The sequence below is a fragment of the Channa argus genome, unplaced genomic scaffold (genome assembly GCF_033026475.1).
Source record: "Channa argus isolate prfri unplaced genomic scaffold, Channa argus male v1.0 Contig011, whole genome shotgun sequence".
NCBI classification, from domain to species: domain Eukaryota; kingdom Metazoa; phylum Chordata; class Actinopteri; order Anabantiformes; family Channidae; genus Channa; species Channa argus.
Window position 1 is genome coordinate 602,053 of NW_027125230.1, and position 12,653 is coordinate 614,705.

General features: G+C 45.0%; 4 pseudogenes; all 4 read right to left on the minus strand.

The window, feature by feature from the left end:
* Window positions 1–3,815: 3,815 nt before the first annotated feature.
* On the minus strand, window positions 3,816–3,934 carry LOC137111879 (5S ribosomal RNA; annotated as a pseudogene).
* An 857-nt stretch (window positions 3,935–4,791) lies between these two features.
* Window positions 4,792–4,910, minus strand: LOC137111881 (5S ribosomal RNA; annotated as a pseudogene).
* An 857-nt stretch (window positions 4,911–5,767) lies between these two features.
* Window positions 5,768–5,886, minus strand: LOC137111882 (5S ribosomal RNA; annotated as a pseudogene).
* A 251-nt stretch (window positions 5,887–6,137) lies between these two features.
* LOC137112100 (5S ribosomal RNA) lies at window positions 6,138–6,256 on the minus strand (annotated as a pseudogene).
* Window positions 6,257–12,653: the final 6,397 nt, after the last annotated feature.

Genomic DNA, 12,653 nt, shown 5'->3' on the forward strand with positions numbered 1-12,653 from the left:
GAGAATTCAGAGACTGCTGCATCTTTGTTTTCACGGAGACGTGGCTCAGTGACAGAGTTCCGGAAGCCGCCATCCAGCTAGACGGGCTAACCGTGTTTCGCGCCGACAGAAACGCTGCTCTGTGCGGTAAGACTCGCGGTGGTGGCGTGTGTGTTTACATCAACACGGAGTGGTGCAAGAACTCTGTGCTTGTCTCACGTTTCTGCTCATCGCTAGTGGAGTTTGTGACTGTTAGATGCAGACCGTTCTATTTACCACGGGAATTCACCACTGTTTTCATTGTCGGAGTGTACATTCCCCCCAGCGCTAATGCTAAGGAGGCACTGTGTGAACTCTACGGTGCTATTAGCGACCTGCAGAACGCTCACCCCGACGGACTGTTTATTATTGCCGGAGATTTCAACCATGCGAATCTCAGGACTGTGCTCCCTAAACTTCATCAGCATGTGGACTTTGCAACAAGAGGAGGGAACACGCTGGATCTTGTTTACACAAACATCCCCGGCGCGTATCGTGCGGAGCCCCGCCCCCATCTCGGCTACTCAGACCACATCTCGGTTATGCTAATTCCAGCATACAGACCGCTCGTCAGACGCTCTAAACCGGTTCTGAAACAGGTGAAAACCTGGCCAGCAGGAGCTACTTCTGCTCTTCAAGACTGTTTTGAGTGCACTGACTGGGACATGTTTAGGGAGGCCGCAACCAACGGCGATTCCATCAACTTGGAGGAATACACGTCAACAGTAACCAGCTACATCAGCAAGTGCGTTGACGATGTGACCATCTCCAAGACCATCACTACACGCTCCAACAGGAAGCCGTGGATAAATGCCAATGTGTGGGCGCTGCTGAAACAAAGAGACGCTGCCTTCAGAACAGGGGACAAGACGGCCTTGAGAACAGCAAGGGCCAAACTGTCCCGTGCCATTAGAGAGGCAAAGCGCGCACACTCAAAGAAAATCCACGACCACTTCGAAGACAGCGGAGACACCCGGCGCATGTGGCAGGGCATCCAGGCGATCACGAACTACAAGACAACTTCACCTGATTGTGACCGCGACGCCTCCCTCCCAGATGCGCTGAACCACTTCTACGCCCGGTTTGAGGCACAGAACAACGTGAAGGCGAGGAAGTCCACTCCACCTCCCAGTGACCAGGTGCTCTGTCTAACCACAGCTGAAGTGAGGAAAACTCTATGCAGAGTTAACCCACGGAAGTCTGCTGGACCAGACAACATTCCTGGCAGAGTGCTCAGGGAGTGCGCAGAACAGCTAGCGGATGTCTTCACAGACATCTTCAACATCTCCCTGAGCAGCAACGTTGTTCCTACGTGCCTCAAGGCAACGACCATCGTGCCTGTGCCTAAGAAGTCTACTGTCTCCTGCCTCAATGACTACCGTCCCGTCGCGCTCACACCCATCGTGATGAAGTGCTTCGAGAGGCTCGTCATGAGGCACATTAAGACCCAACTCCCAACCTCCCTGGACCCCATGCAGTTTGCGTATCGTCCAAATCGTTCCACGGACGATGCCATCTCCACGACCCTCCATCTGGCCCTCACCCACCTGGACAGTAAGGACTCATACGTACGAATGCTGTTCATTGACTTCAGCTCAGCATTCAACACAATCATCCCTCAGCACCTGACTGAGAAATTGAGCATACTGGGCCTGAACACCTCCCTCTGCAACTGGATTCTGGACTTCCTGACTGGAAGACCCCAGTCAGTCCGGATCGGGAACAACATCTCCAGCACCACCACACTGAGCACTGGAGCCCCTCAGGGCTGTGTGCTCAGCCCTCTGCTGTTCACTCTGCTGACGCACGACTGTGTAGCAATGCACAGCTCAAACCACATAGTCAAGTTTGCTGATGACACGACCGTGATGGGTTTAATCAGCAAGAACGACGAGTCAGCCTACAGAGAGGAGGTGCAACGATTAACAGCCTGGTGTGGAGCAAACAACCTGTCTCTGAACGTTGACAAAACTAAAGAGATGGTTGTGGACTTCAGGAGAGCACAGGGTGACCATTCTCCATTGATCATCGATGGATCCTCAGTGGAGATAGTCAAGAGCACCAAATTCCTTGGTGTTCATCTGGCGGACAACCTCACCTGGTCAGTCAACACCAGCTCCATCACCAAGAAGGCCCAGCAGCGTCTCTACTTCCTGAGAAGGCTGAGGAAAGCCCATCTCCCTCCCCCCATCCTGACCATGTTCTACAGAGGGACCATTGAGAGCATCCTGAGCAGCTGCATCACTGCCTGGTTTGGGAACTGCACCGTCGTGGATCGCAAGACCCTACAGAGGATAGTGAGGACAGCTGAGAAGATCATCGGAGTCTCTCTGCCCTCTATCATGCACATTTACACCACACGCTGCATCCGCAAAGCCAACAGCATTGTGGACGACCGCACACACCCATCACACACACTCTTCACACTCCTGCCATCAGGAAAGAGGTTCCGAAGCATTCGGGCCACCACATCCAGACTATGCAACAGTTTTTTCCCACAAGCCATCAGGCTCCTCAACACACAGAACTGAAATAGAACTTAAACACACTGCAAACCGAACTCAGCACATTCTCATCACTCACTACTCATCTCATTCCACCACCACTTATTTATTATTTATTTACTTTTATCATTCTACATTTACTGCACTACACTGTTTACCTGCTGGTTTTTTTTGCACATTCCAATGCAATTGCACATTTTTTACATGCTGGACATTTAAATGCACTATACCGTTTACATGCTGCTATTTTTTTTAACACCCCTAGCACACTTAACTGAACTGTACTGTACTGTAAAATAGTATACAGTAGGTTTACTGGTCGGCACTGTCTTGGGTCTTGTGTCTTGTGTCCTGTCCTGTGTTACTTGTGTTGTCTGTCTACACTGTACGTCTGTACTGTTTTTTCGTCTGCACTGTTTGCACTTGGTTGCACTCGATGCACTTTATTATAACTTGTGTTGTTTGTAGCACCTTGGTTCTTGGAGGAACGTTATCTCGTTTCAACTGTGTACTGTGAACAACTGTGTATAGTAGAAATAACAATAAAAGCCACTTAACTTGACTAGGGGGTCAGGGTGCAACATACAAAGATAAATTAGCATGTTCCCTCTCCGATCCCCAAACCAAAATCCAGGATCGAGATGTTCCAACAGAATGATATTTATTTTAAACGAAAGAAAGTGTCAAACAAAACATGACACTACAACTCAGGGCGAACCAAGGCAAACATAATAAACAAAATAAGCCATTTCCCACAGAAAGTGCTAGCTAGCCTGATAGAAATAAACAAACCAAAAGACAGTCGCTAACCCTAACTCCCTAATGTGAAAACAGTCCAAAGAAAATGGCAGTTCACCCCTACAGATTTAATAATATTTACAAAATATACAATTTATAAACAAAACCACGGCACAAAACCTAACAATTCAAAAATGCTAAATAAGGTTTGGAAAGCAAGAACAGCAAACAGGTGCTGCTGCCAGAAAGAGCCTCGCTAGCTGTTGGGAACCGCACTTTTAAAACTCCAGGAAGTGTAGGATGGAGCAATCAGCTTCCTGTACTGCCCCCCAATCCGGCCAATCAGGCAGGGCACCTATAAGAACAAGAAAATAAAAACAACACATATGGCCAGGACCGTAACATGGTCTACTAGTAATGAAGCACGATGGTTGGCAAACCAATAAAGTAGCAAAACAGCAATGAAAGAACAAAATTTGATGAAAATATAGAACAATTTCTATGAATAAATAGGCAGTAACACCAGCTTGTGCTGCCCGTAAACCCAAGCAAAAAAGCTTACAGCACCTGGTATTCCCAGGCGGTCTTCCTACCAAGTACTAACCAGGCCCGGCTCTATTTGGCTGCCGAGATCGGACGAGATCGGGCGCTTAGAGAGCGGTGTGGCCGTAAGCTGCATTTGACATCATCAACAGCTCTTAAAAACGCTGGAGAAGTAGAATGCATGACACTTGCTAAGAAGAAGATAAATGTGGCAAAGTACAAAGTACTATAACTGTACTGGTCTGTTACGCCCCTGTCTAGGGGGTCAGGGTGCAACATACAAAGATAAATTAGCATGTTCCCTCTCCGATCCCCAAACCAAAATCCAGGATCGAGATGTTCCAACAGAATGATATTTATTTTAAACGAAAGAAAGTGTCAAACAAAACATGACACTACAACTCAGGGCGAACCAAGGCCAACACAATAAACAAAATAAGCCATTTCCCACAGAAAGTGCTAGCTAGCCTGATAGAAATAAACAAACCAAAAGACAGTCGCTAACCCTAACTCCCTAATGTGAAAACAGTCCAAAGAAAATGGCAGTTCACCCCTACAGATTTAATACTATTTACAAAATATACAATTTATAAACAAAACCACGGCACAAAACCTAACAATTCAAAAATGCTAAATAAGGTTTGGAAACCAAGAACAGCAAACAGGTGCTGATGCCAGAAAGAGCCTCGCTAGCTGTTGGGAACCGTACTTTTAAAACTCCAGGAAGTGTAGGATGGACCAATCAGCTTCCTGTACTGCCCCCCAATCCGGCCAATCAGGCAGGGCACCTATAAGAACAAGAAAATAAAAACAACACATATGGCCAGGACCGTAACATGGTCTACTAGTAATGAAACACGATGGTTGGCAAACCAATAAAGTAGCAAAACAGCAATGAAAGAACAAAATTTGATGAAAATATAGAACAATTTCTATGAATAAATAGGCAGTAACACCAGCTTGTGCTGCCCGTAAACCCAAGCAAAAAAGCTTACAGCACCTGGTATTCCCAGGCGGTCTTCCTACCAAGTACTAACCAGGCCCGGCTCTATTTGGCTGCCGAGATCGGACGAGATCGGGCGCTTAGAGAGCGGTGTGGCCGTAAGCTGCATTTGACATCATCAACAGCTCTTAAAAACGCTAGAGAAGAAGAATGCATGACACTTGCTAAGAAGAAGATAAATGTGGCAAAGTACAAAGTACTATAACTGTACTGGTCTGTTACGCCCCTGTCTAGGGGGTCAGGGTGCAACATACAAAGATAAATTAGCATGTTCCCTCTCCGATCCCCAAACCAAAATCCAGGATCGAGATGTTCCAACAGAATGATATTTATTTTAAACGAAAGAAAGTGTCAAACAAAACATGACACTACAACTCAGGGCGAACCAAGGCCAACATAATAAACAAAATAAGCCATTTCCCACAGAAAGTGCTAGCTAGCCTGATAGAAATAAACAAACCAAAAGACAGTCGCTAACCCTAACTCCCTAATGTGAAAACAGTCCAAAGAAAATTGCAGTTCACCCCTACAGATTTAATACTATTTACAAAATATACAATTTATAAACAAAACCACGGCACAAAACCTAACAATTCAAAAATGCTAAATAAGGTTTGGAAACCAAGAACAGCAAACAGGTGCTGATGCCAGAAAGAGCCTCGCTAGCTGTTGGGAACCATACTTTTAAAACTCCAGGAAGTGTAGGATGGACCAATCAGCTTCCTGTACTGCCCCCCAATCCGGCCAATCAGGCAGGGCACCTATAAGAACAAGAAAATAAAAACAACACATATGGCCAGGACCGTAACATGGTCTACTAGTAATGAAGCACGATGGTTGGCAAACCAATAAAGTAGCAAAACAGCAATGAAAGAACAAAATTTGATGAAAATATAGAACAATTTCTATGAATAAATAGGCAGTAACACCAGCTTGTGCTGCCCGTAAACCCAAGCAAAAAAGCTTACAGCACCTGGTATTCCCAGGCGGTCTTCCTACCAAGTACTAACCAGGCCCGGCTCTATTTGGCTGCCGAGATCGGACGAGATCGGGCGCTTAGAGAGCGGTGTGGCCGTAAGCTGCATTTGACATCATCAACAGCTCTTAAAAACGCTGGAGAAGCAGAATGCATGACACTTGCTAAGAAGAAGATAAATGTGGCAAAGTACTAAAACGGTACTGGTCTAGTAGTAAAGAAGCACGATGGTTGACAAACCAATAAAGTAGCAAAACAGCAATGAAAGAACAAAATTTAATGAAAATATAGAACAATTTCTATGAATAAATCGGCAGTAACACCAGGCTGTGCTGCCCGTAAACCCAAGCAAAAAAGCTTACAGCACCTGGTATTCCTAGGCGGTCTTCCTACCAAGTACTAACCAGGCCCGGCTCTATTTGGCTGCCGAGATCGGACGAGATCGGGCGCTTAGAGAGCGGTGTGGCCGTAAGCTGCATTTGACATCATCAACAGCTCTTAAAAACGCTGGAGAAGCAGAATGCATGACACTTGCTAAGAAGAAGATAAATGTGGCAAAGTACAAAGTACTATAACTGTACTGGTCTGTTACGCCCCTGTCTAGGGGGTCAGGGTGCAACATACAAAGATAAATTAGCATGTTCCCTCTCCGATCCCCAAACCAAAATCCAGGATCGAGATGTTCCAACAGAATGATATTTATTTTAAACGAAAGAAAGTGTCAAACAAAACATGACACTACAACTCAGGGCGAACCAAGGCCAACACAATAAACAAAATAAGCCATTTCCCACAGAAAGTGCTAGCTAGCCTGATAGAAATAAACAAACCAAAAGACAGTCGCTAACCCTAACTCCCTAATGTGAAAACAGTCCAAAGAAAATGGCAGTTCACCCCTACAGATTTAATACTATTTACAAAATATACAATTTATAAACAAAACCACGGCACAAAACCTAACAATTCAAAAATGCTAAATAAGGTTTGGAAACCAAGAACAGCAAACAGGTGCTGATGCCAGAAAGAGCCTCGCTAGCTGTTGGGAACCGTACTTTTAAAACTCCAGGAAGTGTAGGATGGACCAATCAGCTTCCTGTACTGCCCCCCAATCCGGCCAATCAGGCAGGGCACCTATAAGAACAAGAAAATAAAAACAACACATATGGCCAGGACCGTAACATGGTCTACTAGTAATGAAGCACGATGGTTGGCAAACCAATAAAGTAGCAAAACAGCAATGAAAGAACAAAATTTGATGAAAATATAGAACAATTTCTATGAATAAATAGGCAGTAACACCAGCTTGTGCTGCCCGTAAACCCAAGCAAAAAAGCTTACAGCACCTGGTATTCCCAGGCGTTCTTCCTACCAAGTACTAACAAGGCCCGGCCCTATTTGGCTGCCGAGATCGGACGGGATCGGGCGCTTATTTTTTTTTTTTTTTTTTTTTATCTTTTTATTATCAAAAATACACTCTACAAAAAGAAATTAGGTATATACAGAGATAAATCAACAAAACATTACATCCATAGTTCTTTCAACTAAATTAAACAACTTAAAGCAAGATCTATTTCTCTAATGTAAATACATATATTTATAAATATAGGGGGATAACATTATAAACATGTCATATATCTATCCATATCTATCTATCTATCTATCTATATATATATATATAAATACCCATACATTTACACACATCTACCTCTTTATATATATCCCTATCTATATACATATACATACATATATACATACAAACATACATACAAATATACACACACACGCATACATTATACACACATACATTCATGTACCCGTACCTATATATATTTACATCTACACATACACATACATATACATATATACATATATATATATATATATATATATACACACAAATACATACCAATACATATACTCATATAATAATAGGTCAAATAAAAGATCACCCAAAATCAAAGTGCATTCTACCCTCCCCATCTTACACACATAAATCATTTTTAACCCCCCATTTAATAAGAAACCCCTCATTATCAAGCGAAAACAGAATACCCAAATAATGTGACACCATATTTTGAAAAACCAACACCCTCCTCATCTTTTTCCCATCATACAATGCATAATTTCTGGCTATATACACAACATGACGAGCTACGCTCAACAAAAAATTCACTAATCCCACATTTATTTTTGTATGTCCCTTCACTAACCCAAAACACCACACCCAATCCCATGCCTCACCTTCCAAACCAGTCACCTTACACTTATTTCTTAATAGACTTTTTACCCAATTCCTGAATTTTTGTATGACCTCACAGTACAACAACAAGTGGTTAAAATCTTCATCTTCCACCCTACAGACCGGACAAGTTCTAGCATACGTGCTCTTACTAATCTGGTGGAGGACGACAGAAACCAGCACCCTTCTGTGACGCAGCAGGAAGTTTGAGTTTGCTATTGCAGGGGGAAGCCATTTATCATGCATATTAGTCCATATTGAAGAAGTGGGTCGGGTAGGGAACACATGAGACCATGAGGAGTTTGCTGTGGGCTGTTTGAATATTTTGTCAATTAGAACCTTGTACCAAAATTTTGACTGTAAGTCTTTAAATTCCCTATTTTTGCAATCACCGGAGAGTGAAAAATCAATTCTGCCATCCCCCACCAGCCCACCGTCTGCTTCCTGCAACTTCTCCCTCCATTCCAGTGGCATTCTCTGACCGATGTCTGTACAGAATTGTAACACCTTGGTCCATCTGATGTTCACACCTTTCCTTCTTACTTTCTTAAGGACTTCCAGAGGGTTTAAGGCCCCTGTCTGGTCCAGAACCTCCCCAATTTGGTTAAACGCCCCATTTAAGGCACCCCGGCCAACCAGCAATCTCTCCCGGCCACCGAGACGCGGGTTCCCAAAGATTGGCTGTTTAAGTACATCTTCTTTCGAAAACATTTTGCACTCTAGATGAGGCAAGACCTGAACCCACGCCTCAGCGGCCTCCTGGAAAAGTGGGTCCGCATCTGCCACAGGCCGTGCCAGCGCACTGCTGCATAAGTTATACTCCCCACACTCACCCCTCCTCCTTATCTCTGCATCGAAATAGTCCTTCCAAATATAATCAGTTTTATCACATAGCCATTTTTTAAAAAGTTTTAGTCTTAAAGATACTAATTTAGTTTTCAAATCGCAGAGATTCAAACCCCCTTTTTCGTATGGCCCAACTAGTGTCTTGTGCGCAATAGTAAAGGCCTTGCCTTTCCACAAGAAGCCACTGATAGCGCTGCACAGTCCGGACAGTACATCGCCCGGCAGGTGACAGACCTGCATGGCATAGACCAGCCCCGGCACTATTATAGAGTTTAAAATGACCACTCTTCCCTTCAGCCCAAGACCTCTCATCTTCCACAGTCCCAGCCTGGACCTACACCACGCAAGCCTCTCCTCCCAGGTTTTGCGGACGCTGACCAGCGGCTGAGGACAAATATATATTCCAAGCAGCTTGACCTCCGTCTCACCCCTTTTAAAATTCAGACCCACATCCCCTAGAGCAGACCCGGGCCCACAAATAAGGCTGGATTTCTCCCTATTCACTCGGGCTCCCGCCGCCTGCTCATATGCTTCAAGGTGCTTTAGCACCTGTTGCAAACTCTCACCATCTTTAACCATAATGCTTATATCATCGGCATACTGAGCTATTCTGAACTCATTGCCTTTGGGAGATGTTATCCCCTTGATAAGCGGATCGGTTAAGATGCATTGCGCAAGAGGCTCTGCTACAATTGCATATAGCATGGCAGACAGCGGACATCCCTGCCTCACTGATCTCTCTAGGGGGAAAGGATCTGTTAAGAGGCCGTTACATTTCACGACACTAGTAGCCCGGCTGTACAACAACTTCACCCATTCTCGAAAAATTGGGCCAAACCCAAAAACCCCCAGACATCCAAAGAGAAACTCATGACTGACCCTGTCAAATGCCTTCTCCAAATCAACACTGAGGTATATGCCCCCTGTCATCATTAGATTTTCGAAAGACAACTTTGTTGACAGGATGCAGTCAGAAATATCCCTCCCCGGAATACTGTAAGTCTGGGTAGGCCCAATTATCGAGCCGATCACTCCTTTGAGCCTAAAACCCAGTACCTTAGTCAGGATCTTATAGTCAGTGTTGAGCAGGCTGATTGGTCTATAGTTCGCTAGGTCAGATTTTTCCCCTTTATTTTTATACACAAGAGTGATCACTCCCCTCAGGAAGGACTCTGCACATCTGCCCTCCTCCTGTATGGCAAAAAACAGCCTACAGAGGACAGGGGCCAGCAGGTGACTGAAATGCTGGTAGAATTCAGCTGAGAGACCGTCCGAACCTGGGCTCCTTGATGTATTCAGGGCTAAGATTGCCTCTTTCACTTCTTCTAACTGGATGTTTTCATCACATAAAGCCGCATCCTCGTGACTGAGGGAGCAGCTAATTTTCCCAAGTACTTGATTTAACTTTATCTGTGAAATCTCTTGCCTACTAAATAAACTGGAATAAAAATCTTGCACGGTTTGTAAAATATCCACTGAATCAGTATGTGTGTTACCCTCCGAGTCCTTTATTTCAGAAATATATGTTTTGGACTGTTTCCTCTTTTCCAGGCCCAGAAAAAATGCAGTACAGCGCTCACCTTTCAACATATGCTGCGCTTTGCTGCGGATCATTGCACCCCTGCATTTTCTCTCATCCAACTGTCTCAACTGCTCCCTCAGCACGAGATACGTCTCCAACGGATGTCCACACCCAGCCTCAACCAACTCAAGCTCCTTTTTCAGGCGGTCCCTCAGCTCATCCTCCCCTCTTTTCTCTCTTTGTCTTTTCTCTCTGCTCAATGCGATGCAGCGCTTCTTGATTTTTAACTTAGTGCGCTCCCACCACTCAATGATGTCCACCACAAACTCACTTTGATCACAAAGAGCAGAGAGAAAAGACTCCATTTTTGCTCTAAAAAAACCATCCTCTAAGAGGCTTGAATTAAAGCACCATAAGCCCCCATTCCTCCGAACTCTGCCCTCCCCCAGATCCACTCTCAGAGAGGCATGATCACTCCAAGTGCAAAACTCATATTTGCAGTTATTTAAAACCGGAACCAAACCCGACGCTAGCAAGCACAAATCTATTCTAGATTGTTTCAGCCTGCCCAACACCACTTGCCTGCGCGAATACGCACGGGTACCGGGGTTCAGTACTCTCCATGCATCCATCAAATCACACTCTTCCATCCATTCAAACACAGCCGACCTGCTAGTGTCATTCTTAAATTTATTGTTGGCACCCACATCTATCCTAGCCAGCGTCACATTCCAGTCCCCTATCACCACCGAGCGATCATCTGTCCATCTTTTACAGCGCCTGAAAAAAACCCTCCTCTCTCCTTCACTATTTGGCCCATATAAGTTCACAATTCTATATCTCCTACTTTGTTCAATTACATCGATCACCAGTAGCCTTCCCTGATCATCCTTAGCAATTTGCACGACACTCTCAAACAGTCCAGGCTTCACAAAGATTGCTACCCCTGCAGTTTTGTCTGGGGATAGAGAATAAAAAAGATCCCCTCTCCAAAAGCACTTTATGCTTTTTATTGTCTCAGAGGTCCACCTGCATTCCTGGACGCACAGGATGTCACACAGCATTTTCCCGCAAACCTGTTCAATTCTCTCAATGCTTTTAAGCCCATTCAAATTTTGAGAAAAAAGCAGCATTCCCAGCAAAAAAACTAGAATCGGCCCTGTCATTTTTTGGCACATTTCTTACCCTTATTTCTATACCCTCCCTCAGTTCCACTTAGCTTACCCTGCTGTACCCTCTTCCTAACCTGTTTTACCCATTGGACATCCATCTCCAAATCTGAGTCCACGCTAGTAGCCTGGGGAGCCAGCGGGGCTACATCAGAAGTGGGTATTCGAGTGGTGGATTCTACTTCATTTTGCGAGTGAGGCACATTCGGCTCAGGCCGGGGTGAGTCTAGCCAGCCCCCTTCAGGGCGACTCGCCGCATCCCCGCTCCAGTCCGCCAGCACATGATCCATACTGGATCCCAACTCATCGACCCCCTCATTTCTTATGCCCTCTTGCACCAACAAGTCAGCACTCTGTGACACCATCTCATCTCCAAGCTCATTCTCACTCTCTGTCTCGCTACCCAGGGCTGGCTCCTCTGCAGGCCTGACATTACTCCTTTCATCATCAGAGATGGAGTCCCGGTTTACCACCCCTTCCCCTTCACCTGCATTACGGCAATTACATTGCTCCGCTGGGGCATGGCACGCAACACACCTGTGCGCCCAGGCATCACACTCACGTGCATAATGACCCTGTTTATTGCACTTAAAGCATGTAAAATCAGGGCAATCTCTAACTATATGTCCAGGCTGTAGACACATCCTACACACTTTAACCTGATTATTATGGATAACCCTAAAATATTCTGGCCCTGTGGCCGTCATAAATTTAGAGGAATATGGCAATGATTGTACAGTTTCATTAAATTTAACTTTAACATATCTTGTTCCATCCGCCACATCAGTCCCAGGCCATAACCGTCTTTTAATCGGAGAGATTGCTCTCACCCCCCACACATCCAGTTTTTCCAAAATGTCCTCATCCGCAATATAGGCCGGCAGATTCAAAAACGACACCACCAATTCATCGATAGCTAAAGTTTTAACCATCACCACAGCTCTACCCACTTTAAATCCGTCTAAGAGTCTTTTTTTCCCAGCCTCGCTCTTGACCGTCACCTCGTATTTATTCGGCCCCGTCTCCCGCAATGCCACGATGCCTCCACACACATCACGCATTGCTCTCAGCAGTTCCATTGTCTTCACTCTCTCC